Raw genomic sequence first — 13,255 nt, forward strand, 5'->3', positions numbered from 1 at the left:
ATCTGTGAATGATTCCTCTTCTGAAAATTCTACTCATGCCACATTACAAGATATGCCAGTGATGGTGGGCAAAGGATTTTATTAAATTGTTAATATTTTGTTATAGGGGGCTTTAATGGTTTTAGGGTAATAGTCTTTAAGAATAATGTTTTTAAATATTATTTCTACCAAACATATATAGGAGCGGAATGCCTTTCCGCTAAACAAGGGAAAAAAACGTTTAAATGACTTTTGCCAGAAATGAACATGTACTGGACCATCAAAGTGTGAATGATGTATAAAACTAAGAATTATAAACCGATTTCTAGGATTTTGGAGTGGGAAGACATATAGATGGCATGCCACAAGTGTATCACAGCTGCATATGGAAACGGAGTTTACAGGTTTGAAAACACAGATTATTATCACAATTTCCTTTGAGCAAAAATACAGAATTTGGCAGCATATGTGAAAAAAAAAACATTTATATACATATAAATACAAATATTCATATTTGTACCTGTCCTAAGGGGAAAACATAATAGAATCAAAGCATCACTGTATGAAACAGAGAGCTAAAAAACAGGGAAGTGCCAAAACATAACTCTCAGAAGCAGCAATAGATTTATATTGGCCAAAAGCTTGGCAAGAAGCAAAGGTGTCAACAAAACACCAAAAAGAGAACAAAGAGATGTTCCTCCCAAGGCAGGGACCCAAAAAGACCCTGTCCCATGTCTGACACAGGCTTCGGATGGCAACAGAAGCCAAATGTGAGAGGGCAGACCCTCACATATGGAAGCAAACTTCTACCACCAATGATTGGTGCTGCAGCACTGGCTGCTATTGCAAAACCTTCGGGTGAAATATTGACATGGAGATTCTGAGAAAGAAGGAATCTTAAGAAATAAGTAAAATGCAAGTGAGAGAGAAACTGTCTGTTGTATTTGAGGATTAAAAGAAAAACAGGGAAAGGTGGAGGCTGACAGCTAGAGTGTCACAGCTAGAGTGCCACACTAACAACCTAAGAAAAGCCATGCTGGATCGGACCAGTGGTCCACACCCAGTCCAGCACTCCATTCACATGCTGCCCACAGGATCCCTCAAGCAGGATGGGTGCAAGTCTTCTGCTTGTTCATGATCTTCGGCAACAGGTGCATGCAGGCATGCAACCTCTGGTAACAGAGATAGCATGGAGCCAGCAAGGTTAGTTGCCATTGATAGCCTTCTCCATGAAGTTATCCAATCTCCTTTTAAAGCCATCCAAAGCAGTGGGCATCACGTCTTCTGGTGGCAGTTCATATTCCCACTCAGTCATGGAAATTAATATGTGATCTTGGGCCAATCTCACTTGCAGCCTTACCTATGTCACAGGGTTCTTAAGAGAATAAATGTGGGGGAACCTATTTATGCAACTTTGAGCCACTCTAGAGAAACATGGAATAAAATGAAATAGTCCTTCCTTCCTTTTTCTTTTAATTGTTCCAGAATAACTGTTGTCTGCTTTCTGTAACTGGCTGAAGTAGCAAGGCTGCTGTTGATTATTGTTCTTATAACATTTATGCCGTAAAAATACTCGGCCACTATTTGACCAAACATTTTTGATCAACTGATAAATCTTTCATGACCTATCAACCAAGCAACCCACCCTAGAAGAGGGCTAATTGTCTGAACCACTTTGGAGAGACACACCCAAAGCAAAGCTCTGTGACTTCTGGACCTTCAGGAATATAGACAGAAAATGTAAGAAGAATTGTACAGAATAAGACCAAAGGCTATCTAGTAAAGTCTTCTGTCTCCCACTGTGGCCAGCCAGGTGTCCCTGGGGAGCCCTCAAGCAGGAGCTGAGTAGGAAAATCCTCTCCCACTGGATTTTTCCTAACACCAATATGCAGAGGCAATCTGCCAATGATCCTGGAGGTATCACTTGGCCCTCATAACTAGTAACAAATGAAAGCCTTATCCTCTGCAAGTTGGTTCCACCATGACATCTTCCAGCAGCAAATTACATAGTTTAACAGTTTACAGCTCTTCTCCTGGAAATGTATACTTCTACTTGCCAGGAACATTAATATGGGGGAACCACCCGGGCTTAAAGTCCTATCTTTTTAAGACCACGTCTAACACACATGCACGCCGCCATTTGTCAGGCTGGATAAGCTCTGATACACACACTTTCTCTCTGTCTCACACATATTCACCCATAAGCCTCCATCCACACGCACACACCCTTTTCTCCTCCTCCCCCCTACCAGGACCCACTATCTGCACTGCAAGTGTCACCAGCAATTCATAGTTCACTGCTCTGGTGTACCAAGCCACAGAACCGGCTCCATGATATCTTTTTAAAAAATCCTTTTTTTTGCCCTGCTCGGCCCAGGTACACTCCAATGTAAGCACTCAGCCTCCACAATACCTTCATTTTCTAAGAACAGCTTAGGCCCAGATGGGGGTGTTCTGAGAAACTAAATATTGGGGTCCAGGACTGGTGCCTCACTCTCCACTGTGCCCCATACTACAAGAATATAAAAGGGGGGAAGGTGTCTTGATGGGCAAAAGGAGATGCTTCCAGGACTGTTCTTGAATATACATGGATGCTCAACCTCCAGCACACCACCCCATTTCCTTTAAGAGTTTAGAAATCAACCTGACAAAGAGAGAGCAATGAAAGAGCAACAGCAAATGGAGGAAGGTTTAAGCAGGTAAAAAGAAAAAAGAAAGCAAAAGCCCTGAGGACTTTTAAAGCTTGTGGTTGATAGAAATATAATGAATTAGTGAAACTAAACATACTAGTGAAGCTGTAATAAAGCTTTGGAGAGTTTGTACTTGAACAGAACAATATGTAGGTTTTCCATTTGTTCACAAGTTTCCTAGGTGATATTTATATTTTATCTATATTTATTTACAATATTTCTATGAGGCCCCATAAAAGAAAGTTCTCCCAAAGATCTTTCTTCTTCTTGCAGTCCTAGAGCTATCTTCAGGAAGGGGCAGAGAAATAATTTTGCCCATGTGTAGCAATTCACTTTTCACCTTGGAAATGAAGGGTGGCCCCTGAGCTTTCCTAGAGGAGGATTTTAAGCCTGCTGTTTCTACTTCCAGTTTCACTGTAGAATTACAACTGGAGTTCTGCATGAAGGTCTTTTCCTTTCTTGCCTTTCCATACTTTCAGTAACATAATCCCCAGGTAGCACTAGGTGCAGCAAAATTATACAACTACACAGGTGGGTATTCGCATTTTGTTTCACAATGCCAAAATATACTGGTTTTCCCTGTTTCCAAAAACAAAAAACAAAAGTGAAATTTGAGGATCATTACATTGCCTAATGCTCCAGTAGACAGTTGTGAGTGAAGAAATCTAGAAATGCTCTTTCATTCTGGGTCCTGATTTTTCTTTTGCTAGAATGTCACAGAACATTAGAAATGAAAGGCTGTGAGAGAAGGTGGCTGGAAAGAGGGAGAGGGAAAGGGAGGAGGGAAGAGGAGGAAATAAGACAGCATAGGAGTGGGAATTTACTCTAAGCCTGACCACTTTAGTACTTTCCCCACATAAGGCTGGCATATGGTCCCTAGAAGGTTTCTGTTGGGCCAAAAATATCCCCACTACCCTTTACAGAAGCCCCAGCACAAGCATGATTACGCCCATCATCCCTGCATGCGCCCATCATCCCGGCGCGCTGGGGGGGGGGGAGACAGGCGCGATCGTGGGCGCACTGGGGAAGGGAGAGACGGGCACGATCATGCTGGGGGGGAGATGGCCAAGATCACAGTTGTGCTCGTGCAGGAAAGATGGGCGCAATTTGGCCATCCCCCCTCCTGCTTCCAGCATGATCGTGGCCATCTCCCCATGCAGGGGGGTGGGGAGATGGCTGCGATCGTGGTTGCCAATGCAGAGTTCGCAACCCAAGTCAAAATTTTAAAGAAATTTTTGTTCACAACCCAATTTGGTCATGAACTGAAGTGTTCGTAAGCCAAGGTACCACTGTATTTCATTTCATAACAACCCACCATTCAAGAATAACCCACACTCAAGGATTGAGTTGATGGGGGTTGTCTGAACCCAACCAGTAATATCACCTTCATACTGTAGATAAGACTAAGAAATAATAACATGCCTCAAACTGCAGAGTCCATGGTCTCACATGCATCCCATTAGGCCTTTTTGGATAGCTCTGGCTGCCATTCTCCTATCTCATTTTCTTCAGTAATGCATAAAGTACAATTTTCAATAGACATTGCAAGTGAAAAAGGCTGCCACGGTGAGACTTAAACTGCATTCTGAATTCAAATATAAGAACCATTGCTTCATTTGCCTTCTCTTGGCTTTCACTTTGCATCACTGTGACAAATGCTTGACTTCTGATCTGAGGTGCTTCCAGATGGAGGATTTCTTGAGCTAACAACCAAGACATTGTGCAGCTATTCTATCATTTTCTCTTCTTAGCTTTTCCCCTTTCTCTGCAGTCACAGAGATGCCTTCAAGAAGAGTAGTATGCACCTAGGTTTTTAATAGGATTTTAACAGAATGAAAAAAGAGGTGGGAAAACCCAGTAGAGTTTTATGTGAAATATGACAATGTCTAGACACCCCTTAATATTTCATGAATGAAGCAGATCAGTTGCACAAGACAGAAGCATGTAGAGGGAAATTCTTCATGTATTTTTATTATAGATGTTTCTGTGGGCCAATTTAAGCTGAATTATAGATATCATATCCTCCCTTACCTTGGGTAAACTGAACTCCAGCCAGATCTGAAAGCGGTTTTTTTTCTTTTCTTTTGTAAATAGAAACTAACCTTTGTAACTTAAATTGTAAGTTAAATCATATGGACGGGACATGTTTTAAAACTGAAAACCCAGTAAATATCTTTTCTGCTCCTTTTCAACCTCTATTTCTTCTGGAGCCAAAAAAACCTCTTTCTCCTTAAGGGTGCTGGATCCTAGAACACCAAGGATTGCACAATACAGAGAACACACTGCACAAGGAGCCCACCTCCTTTCTTCACTTGATCCCAGATGGAAAAACAACTAGATAAGCAAACATTTGGTACCCCTTGAAGTAGCCATGCAAACTTCAAACACTAGTCTTCTAATGACATTTATACTACAGCCATGATTTTGGGGGGTGGGTGGGGGGAGGGCAGGTGTATTATCTTCAAGTCTAAGTGAAGGTGGTCTTGGCTGGACCAGGCCCCTGGGATACCATGGGAACCTTAGAGGTCTTTTCCTTTTTATTTCGGATTGGTAGGATTTTAAAAGGGCTACACCAATTACAAGCAAATAATAAATTCTGCCTTGCTCACTGCAGTCAGTGAAAAGTCCAGCTGATGTCAGTGCAGCAACCTTAATGACAGCAGCCATCCTACAGAGACCAAAGAATTTAACATGGATTGTTCAGAAAAGATTTCTCTAATGGATAAAACACTACAACACTTCCAGAAGGCAGGTTTAAAAGTATCCAGGGGAAGTGCTTCTCCTCGAGTACCCATGCTGCTAACAAGAACAGAAGTATAACATTGTCTTGGGCACTCTACTAGCTTCTATCACCCACCTGGTCTATTACCCAGGATGGAAGTAGACATACCTGCTTATATCCCCTGTTGCTTGGAGAAAGGAAGCATTCCATAACCTAATACAGAAAGCCCTCGACTCATTAAGAAACCAACATGGGAGACTGCCAGAGTCGCAGTATGCCAAGTACAAGAAATACTGGAAGTTTAGTCAGAGCTGAGTCATCAGATTAAATTGGGAAGGACACAAAATCTAAAGTTCATAGGCAGCTGGTTGGTAAAGATTCTTGGTCCATGGCATGATTAACATTTGGTGTAGGCAAAGCAGGAAGATGTATATAAATCCAAGCTGGTATCAAGAAACTGCAGGGAGCATATATTCATGGCATAACATAGGGATTTATCATAACTAGAAGGGAATAAAGGCAGATCCAATTTATGAATAAACATGGAATATGTGGAAGAACCATACTATTTTATATATACCCAGTTTTAAGCAATATTGGCTTTAAAATCAGCTTAAAATGACAGTCCCTTAATATTATACTAAGGGGTTGATAAGTTTATGGGCCCTAGCTGTTGATGTTATAGGCCAGTGATGGCAAACCTTTTAGAGACCTAGTGCCTAAAACCCACTTATTTATCACAAAGTGCCAACACTACAATAAAACCTGAAAACTGCAGTTTTAGTTTAGAAAAAAACAACTCACAGCCAGTTCAAGCATCTCTCTCTCTCTCTTTCTCTTTCTCTCTCTCTCTCTGCGCAGCTCATCATTTCTGCCCTTTCCCAAACACATTCCAACCATCAAACTCATGCCAGGACACCTCGTTTTTCTAACCCTATACTGGTGCACACCCCTAACCCTAACATAGGGCTAAAATGCCATTGAAAATAGGGCGATTTTGAAAAGGCCTTCCTTCAGTAGCTGTTTCTGCACAGCTCATCATTTCTGCCCATTCTGAACATCATAAAACCTGACAACTGAGGTTTTAGTTTAGAAAAAACACCTCACAGCCAGCCCAAGGAAATATATATATTTGGCAGCGCGCACTGACCAGCCATGCGACAGCTTGGACGAGTCGCGGCTAATGAGTTGCTGTTTGTGACATCATCACCTGGCGCCACTACTCCTTTCCGAGCATGCGCATGGCCCGTGTGTGTGCTGCTATCCTATGCTCGGCTGCTGGGGCAATGCTGAGGCGACCTGGCCCGCGTGCCGACAGTGAAGGTTCTGCATGTCCTCTGTGACATGCATGCCATAGGTTCGCCACCACTGTTACAGGCAAAGTTCAAGGCTCTTTTCTCCAGAAGGAGGGGGGAGAAGGAACTACAGATTGATTCAGGCACTGATAAAGAGGCCAGCCTATTAAAAAAGCCCTTTTGCTGTTCTGAATGGAGTGCCACCCATGATAAGAACCTACCCAGTACTATGTTCCTCCTCTGAAGCACCCTCTGGATGTCTCCTCTGAGGAAAGGTTGGAAGGTTGCAACAAAGGAGAGTGCCTTTTGGGTGTAAGCCCCTGAGTTATGGAATTATCACCTTGATGAGTCCTGCCTGCCATAAACACGGTTAACTATTCAGCACTAGGTTAAAACTGCAGTCTTCTTTTAGACATTTGGTGGCATGATTAGGATTTAATCAGGTATTTCTATTGCTTTCTATTGCTGATGGTTTAAAATTGTTTTTAGATATAGGTGTGTCTCCTTGTGTACTGTACTTTATATATTTGTATGTACATGGTTTTTAGAATGCATTTTAAGGTTTTAATCTTTGTAAACTGCTCAGTGTGCTTCAGCTATTAGGTGGTACAGCAATTAATACAAACAGATGAGACAGATGGACTAGGCCGCATATGCCCAAATGAGTATTTTTGACTGGAGCAAACCAGTGGCTTGGAAAAGTTGCTACTTGTCTAATAATATGCCATGACAGGAAACTGCCACATTGCCAAGTAAGATCTATTCTCACTGCCCTGTAAATCTGCTTCTGACACTCAATGCATGAACCAATGCTTTGTCTAAAGGAATTATTATTACCTAGCTTTAACTAAAATCTTTTTGAAATCTCATTTAATTAAATAGGTGAAAAACCAGTTAGTAGAGACACTTTTCCCTTTAAAATTACCTTAATTAGTTTAGCTTAATCTAATTCTTTGCCATCTTAGGCAAGATTAGAATAAGACTGATTTAAAAGCATTTTCCCTAATTCAACTAATTCTGCCCTTTACATTTAACCGGTACAATTTGCACAGCTTATGTAACTGTGTGTATAAATAGCTATGATAGAGAGACAGAAAGGAAAGAGAAAAGGAAAGGAAAAATAGGTAAAGCATTACAACCTTTAAAATATGTGTATTATGTAACAGAATCCACGTGAAACTTTATGCCAATAGGAAAAGAGTTGATTCTCACTGGTTTTGATCATTAGGGTCTTCCAAGTCATCTGCTTAATTTTTCCTATATAAGTAAATGGTTTTAGGGCACTGTAACTGAGGAACAGAGTTGGCTGGGGAGCTTTGCATTTTGCTAGTTAGATAGCAATATGATTCAGCAGATATTAAAAGTGCTTGTTACAATTCATCATCTTTAATCTTCAACTGAAGGGCTTCTAACAATGGGCTTGTGGCTCTTTGTCAGAGTGCAAAGCCCAACCCAAGCCTCTTAGGTAACCAGATGCAATGATATCTTTGGAAAACTAAAAAGGAGTAAAAGAGAATGATGAAAGCAAGACCTACAGCACCTGAACTACTAACAAATTATGGCATCCTTCTCCAAGCTAGAATCTTCCAGATATGCTGAAGGGTAATTCCCACCATCCCAAGTGAGCACATCTGGAAGACACCAGGTTGAGAAGGCTGCTCTGCTGCATAAGACTCTTTCTGCTGTGTTTATTATCACAATTATATCCACTGATATGTTTACGTCTACTGTAAAAACAGTACTAAATTAATTATAATTATTACATTTATTTATAAAATAGATTGTTGGGAACAGTTATTTTTTGTACTGTACAAATGTTTCATTAGGATTAATAGCCACATTGACACTTTGTTTGAAATAAATCTTTAAAAGCTTTGCTACCAACAGTTCTTGGGGAAAAACAAAAAACAAAACACAGAAGTCATCATGAAAGAACTAAAAAAGATTCAGCATTCAAATACAAGCTGTGTTCCATAAGCAGCAATAGCAAGTCAGCAATACAAACATACACACACTGAAACTCTAGGGTTGAGTGAAGTCAAAGTCATGGGCACTATCTCATATGGATTATGTGCTAAATAATTTCATCCATTATTTCTAATAATGGAGATATCAATATTAAGAAAATCAAAAGGGCAGATTTCTTTATAACAGAATACCATCACCCAGGAATATTTTTAAGAGCACTGGTTGTATGAAACTTCCTTTACGAAGTGTATGAATATGTTTCACACACAATTGATAAATAAAAACGTTTATAGCTACACAAACACTACTTTGCAGAAAATAACAGAGGCCTCTCTGTCTTTCTCCAGGTGCTAGGTTTTCCTATGCACAAATACACACCTCTGCAAACTCTGCCTCCTGAACTTGAGTGGAAGGGAGTTGAATTGTATGAGGTAACTTACACATGCAGGAGCTTTACATAGACACTGTCAGAAAGTTCCCGATCAGTACAGTAGTTCCTTAAAATTCCTGGTTTACATACAGGTAGTCCCTGAGTTACAAACAACCTGTACTTAGAAATGAACTGCCACAAATTAATTTTCAAAAATTACTGCAGGATATCATCATCACCAGAGATAGAGGAAGAAAAGGGGGAGAGAGGGAGGCCCTCCAAAGAGTGTCTTCCTGCCACACTGATCTGGAGAGGGAAATCTCTCCAGCATTTTCTTGCTGCAAAAAGGAGGCATTCATGAGTCAGGGGCAAGGGGACTAGAGATATTTGCCATGTTTCCACTTTCATGAATGCCCTGCTCCCCTAAGCCCTGCAAATGTGGAGGGCCGACTATGTGATTCGACTTCCGTACAAATTCAACTTAAAGAAGAATTTCCGTTTTCTCAGGAATGGAACTCATTCGTAACCCAAAGACTGCTTTATTTATGTTTCCCTTCCTCCGAGGGCCAGTATTTAAGCCTTACAGCAATTCTGTGAAGACAGTCTGAGAAAGAGATAGAGACTGACCATCCAAGGTCAGCCTCTGATTAAGTGAGGAAGAATGTTAACTTCCATTTCTCACATAACTCCCTAACAGAAGTCTCATTGAAAGCAGTGGGACTTAACATGAATAGGATCACATTGCACAGCACTTTACCTTATTCTCTCAGTTTAATGAATATGCAATTTAGATTCAGGCCCAACTAAATGGTCTAAGGCAAGTCTTTCTCTGAGGCTATAGTTGTCAGCTTATACTTGTGTATGACTTCTCAACGTCTAACACAAGGATGTTTGTTGCACACAAGCTGAAATGTGTTGAGGTCTGATAGTAATGTACAACATACCATTTCATTACTATATTACTAACTTCGTTTTGCATTGGAGGAGCACTGAAATAGATCTGATGACAGCACAGCAAATTTTGAACTGCAGGCTCATTATGACAGTACCTATAGCCACACCCTCCAATTTAAGCCCCTTTGTTGATTCATAGCAATTATGATTTATAATATGAATCATACGCTTTACAGAAATGCTATTCATAGCTTAGTCCAGGAATGAGGAACATCTAGACATTACTGAACACCAGCCTCCATCAGTCCCAGCCAGTATGGCCAAAGATCAGGGATGATAAGGGTTCTTCAACAACACCTGAAGATCCATCACAGGTTCTTCAGCCCTGCTGTAATCCAAAAACTGCTGATGAACTATGGCAGTGATGGTAAATTGTGTGCACTGATAGGAGTTTTTAAAATCAGTCCAACATTCTGGAAGCATCTCTTGCTCTTTGACTTCATGGGATATTTATTCCTTCCTGTTTGCAAAAATATACCCAGTAACTTCCCAGAAAGCAGTGTCCTCTCCCCAAATTCCAACACTCCGGGCAAGAAGCAAAGCAGGCCTCATCTGAAGATCGGTAAAAGCAGGGAAGAGGCGTCATATTTATCCATTCGGAAATTTCTGCTTGTGAGTAACATACGGAGCCTATTTAGGAGCTTGCTCTTAGCATACAGGTGTCTTGAGATACAATCCTATGCATGCCATATGGGTAGTAACTGAAAAACTCTCAGCATTCTCCATGCAGCACTGGGATCTAGGACCTCAGGAACAGCCTCTTGTGTTACCAAGCCATTGCAAACCCATTGATCAGCAGGAGATGCTCTGCTTGCTGTCCCCTCCCTAAATGAGACAAGGAGGGTAGAAATAAAAGCTAAGGAATTCTCAGTGATATCCCTATTGTGGAAGTCCTTCCCAAGAGAGATGTGTTAGTCTTCATTATAAATACTTTTAAATGTTAGGTAAATAACTTTTTATTTACAAAAAAGATTTGCATTCCGACTTTCTTGGTTTTTGGTTTAGATTATTATTATTATATTTTAATTTTTGTTGCAATAAAAGGGATTTTATTGTTTTAGTAATGGTTCATCTATCTCATCTTTTGGAGCAAGGTTGTGATACGAATTTTTAAATAAATAACTATTTTGAGAGTTGATTAAGAAAGCACCTATATATCTTAATATAGAATGAAGTTTCCTTCCACTATTTCTAAAGTTAGGAAAACATTGATCTACAGAATAATTTCTTGCCAGAACCACATGCCGCTCAACTTATACCCTTGTTTCTAACTCAAGTAGACATGAAAAAATCTATTTCTTATACTCCTCTTTATCCTGTGTCATTCTAGCATTTCTTATGAGAAGAGGATACAGTATCAGCGCAAATCTGACTGTGAACTAGAGGGGAAGAGAACAAGCCCATGAACATCATGTGCTCTCAAGTTCTACAACCATCAACACCACTCGCTTATAGAAAATGCTGCTTGCCCATCAGCCATTGCAAGCATTTGTTTCTCTGTTCTGTGTATGGGTAGTAACTGAAAAACTCCAGTAGAAAATACATGCTTTTCTGAAATCTAAGAAGAGCTACACTTGCTACCTTATAGGTGCTTTCATCTTAGAAGAAAAAGTTGCAGAGGGAAAGCAAACCTGTTCCTTTCTGCATCACTGTTCTGGTGCACCAATGCAGTAGCAAACTATTCTGCAAATCCAGTCGGTTGATTTATATTATCTTGCATTCCAGCATTCCATGGCCAGTTAGAGCATGCCCTCAGTATTCACCAAAATCTGGCATGTTGTCAGCTGCTTTATTTCTTGCACACTTGCCAAAGGCTTACCCTTTTGGGAGACTATTTGCTCTGGGAATTGTTGCCTCATCATAGCTCTGGCAATCCAAATGGAGTAAACAAAAATGAATTCCTCCACTGCAGGATCAAGAGAATTCCGTGACGAAAGAATTCCACCTCAGTGAGGGGTTTTATTTTAATTTTCCCTCACCTTTCCTCAGGATGCCAAATGCAACCCTGTACTTTGGATATTGTTACCACACGTGCAAAATAATATACATACATCATGCATCACTCATCAGTTTCCAAAGGAATGGCCTTGCTAGCTGCCATTCTGATTTCTTAATGGAATACACTTCTGTATGGTTCTCTAGAAAGGCCTTATTTCATAGTTCTGACAACATATTTAACCCAGAATAACTACCAGTCCCTATGTCTACAACCACAACTATTTTTAGTTCTGTCCACCGTGGCATACCACAGGATTGCCAGTGCAATATGGCCTATGTCTACTCCGCAGCAACTCCCACTGAGTTCAACGGGACTCACTCCAAGGCAGTCTGCAGAGTCAGCTGCAGCCAAGGGCTCCCATGCCAGCAAAGTGGGGGTCAGAGGCAAAGTGGTGGATCAGTGGTGATCCTATTCACCACTGTAAGCAGTGCGTTCATCTTTCTTCCTCTCATTCTGGCCCAGACAACAGTGGTGATTACGGGGACCCTGCCTGGTTCTCTGCCTGGCAAGCAAACGGGTGATGGCAATGAAGGAGGGTGAGGAAAAGCAGCAGCAGCTGCTGGTAGCGGTGGAAATGGAGATGGAAGAGTAGCCTCGGGAAGGGATAGAGCCCCCTAATGCCAGGAGAGAGGGAGCCCAAAACCTGGGCCAGCACTGCCCCCAACCAAATGAATCCATGCTTTCAACGTTAGCCTTCGACCTTACACACACTTACCTGGGAGTCAGTCCCATTGAAGTGAGTGGAGCTGACTTCTGAGTAGGCATCGACAGCACTGCGAGACCTACTTCTCAATAGACATGTATCAGATCGCGCTGGTGAACACTCTAAGAGATTAGATGCTCCGTACTGGGATGCTAGAACTCGCTGAGCTGGAGTTTACACCCGGCTCCTCCAACACTGCCCTCCCGTCCTTCCCCACCAGGCGTCCCCTCCTACCCACCGCCCCTTCATGCTCCCCGAAGGGAGGGGGAAAGAGAAGAGGGCAGAAGGAAAGGCGGCGCCGAGCGCACGGGCCGGACGGAAGCCTCTAGAAGCACGACCGGAGAGGGGCAGGCGAATTGCCTCGTTTGCGTGCCGGCTTCTCTTACCTGCCGTGAGCGCAGCGGCCGCCACCACGCAAGAGAGCAGCAATGAGGGCAGCGCGGCGCGCATAGAGAGCAGCGGCGGGGCGGGGCGGAAAGGCGAGCAGCAGAGAAGACAGAAGCCCAAGTCGCAGCCTGCGCCGCCGCCGCCGCGTCCGGCCAAAAGCTCTGTCCGCCCCAGCGCGGTCCAGCGAA

General features: G+C 42.0%; 1 protein-coding gene across 2 annotated transcripts in view; it reads right to left on the reverse strand.

Annotated features, from left to right (window-relative positions):
• Positions 1–13,255, reverse strand: part of MSRB3 (methionine sulfoxide reductase B3) — an 80,495-nt gene extending 67,240 nt beyond the window's left edge. Inside the window, exon 1 of one of the 2 annotated variants that reach the window (XM_044422969.1) lies at positions 13,067–13,255. The gene's annotated coding sequence lies outside the window, so the exon portion shown is untranslated. Of the gene's footprint in view, positions 1–12,692; positions 12,834–13,066 lie in introns of those variants that run through there. The other variant, XM_044422970.1, reaches the window with a different exon arrangement.

The sequence above is a fragment of the Varanus komodoensis genome, unplaced genomic scaffold (assembly GCF_004798865.1).
Source record: "Varanus komodoensis strain SLA01 unplaced genomic scaffold, ASM479886v1 scaffold13_1, whole genome shotgun sequence".
NCBI classification, from domain to species: domain Eukaryota; kingdom Metazoa; phylum Chordata; class Lepidosauria; order Squamata; family Varanidae; genus Varanus; species Varanus komodoensis.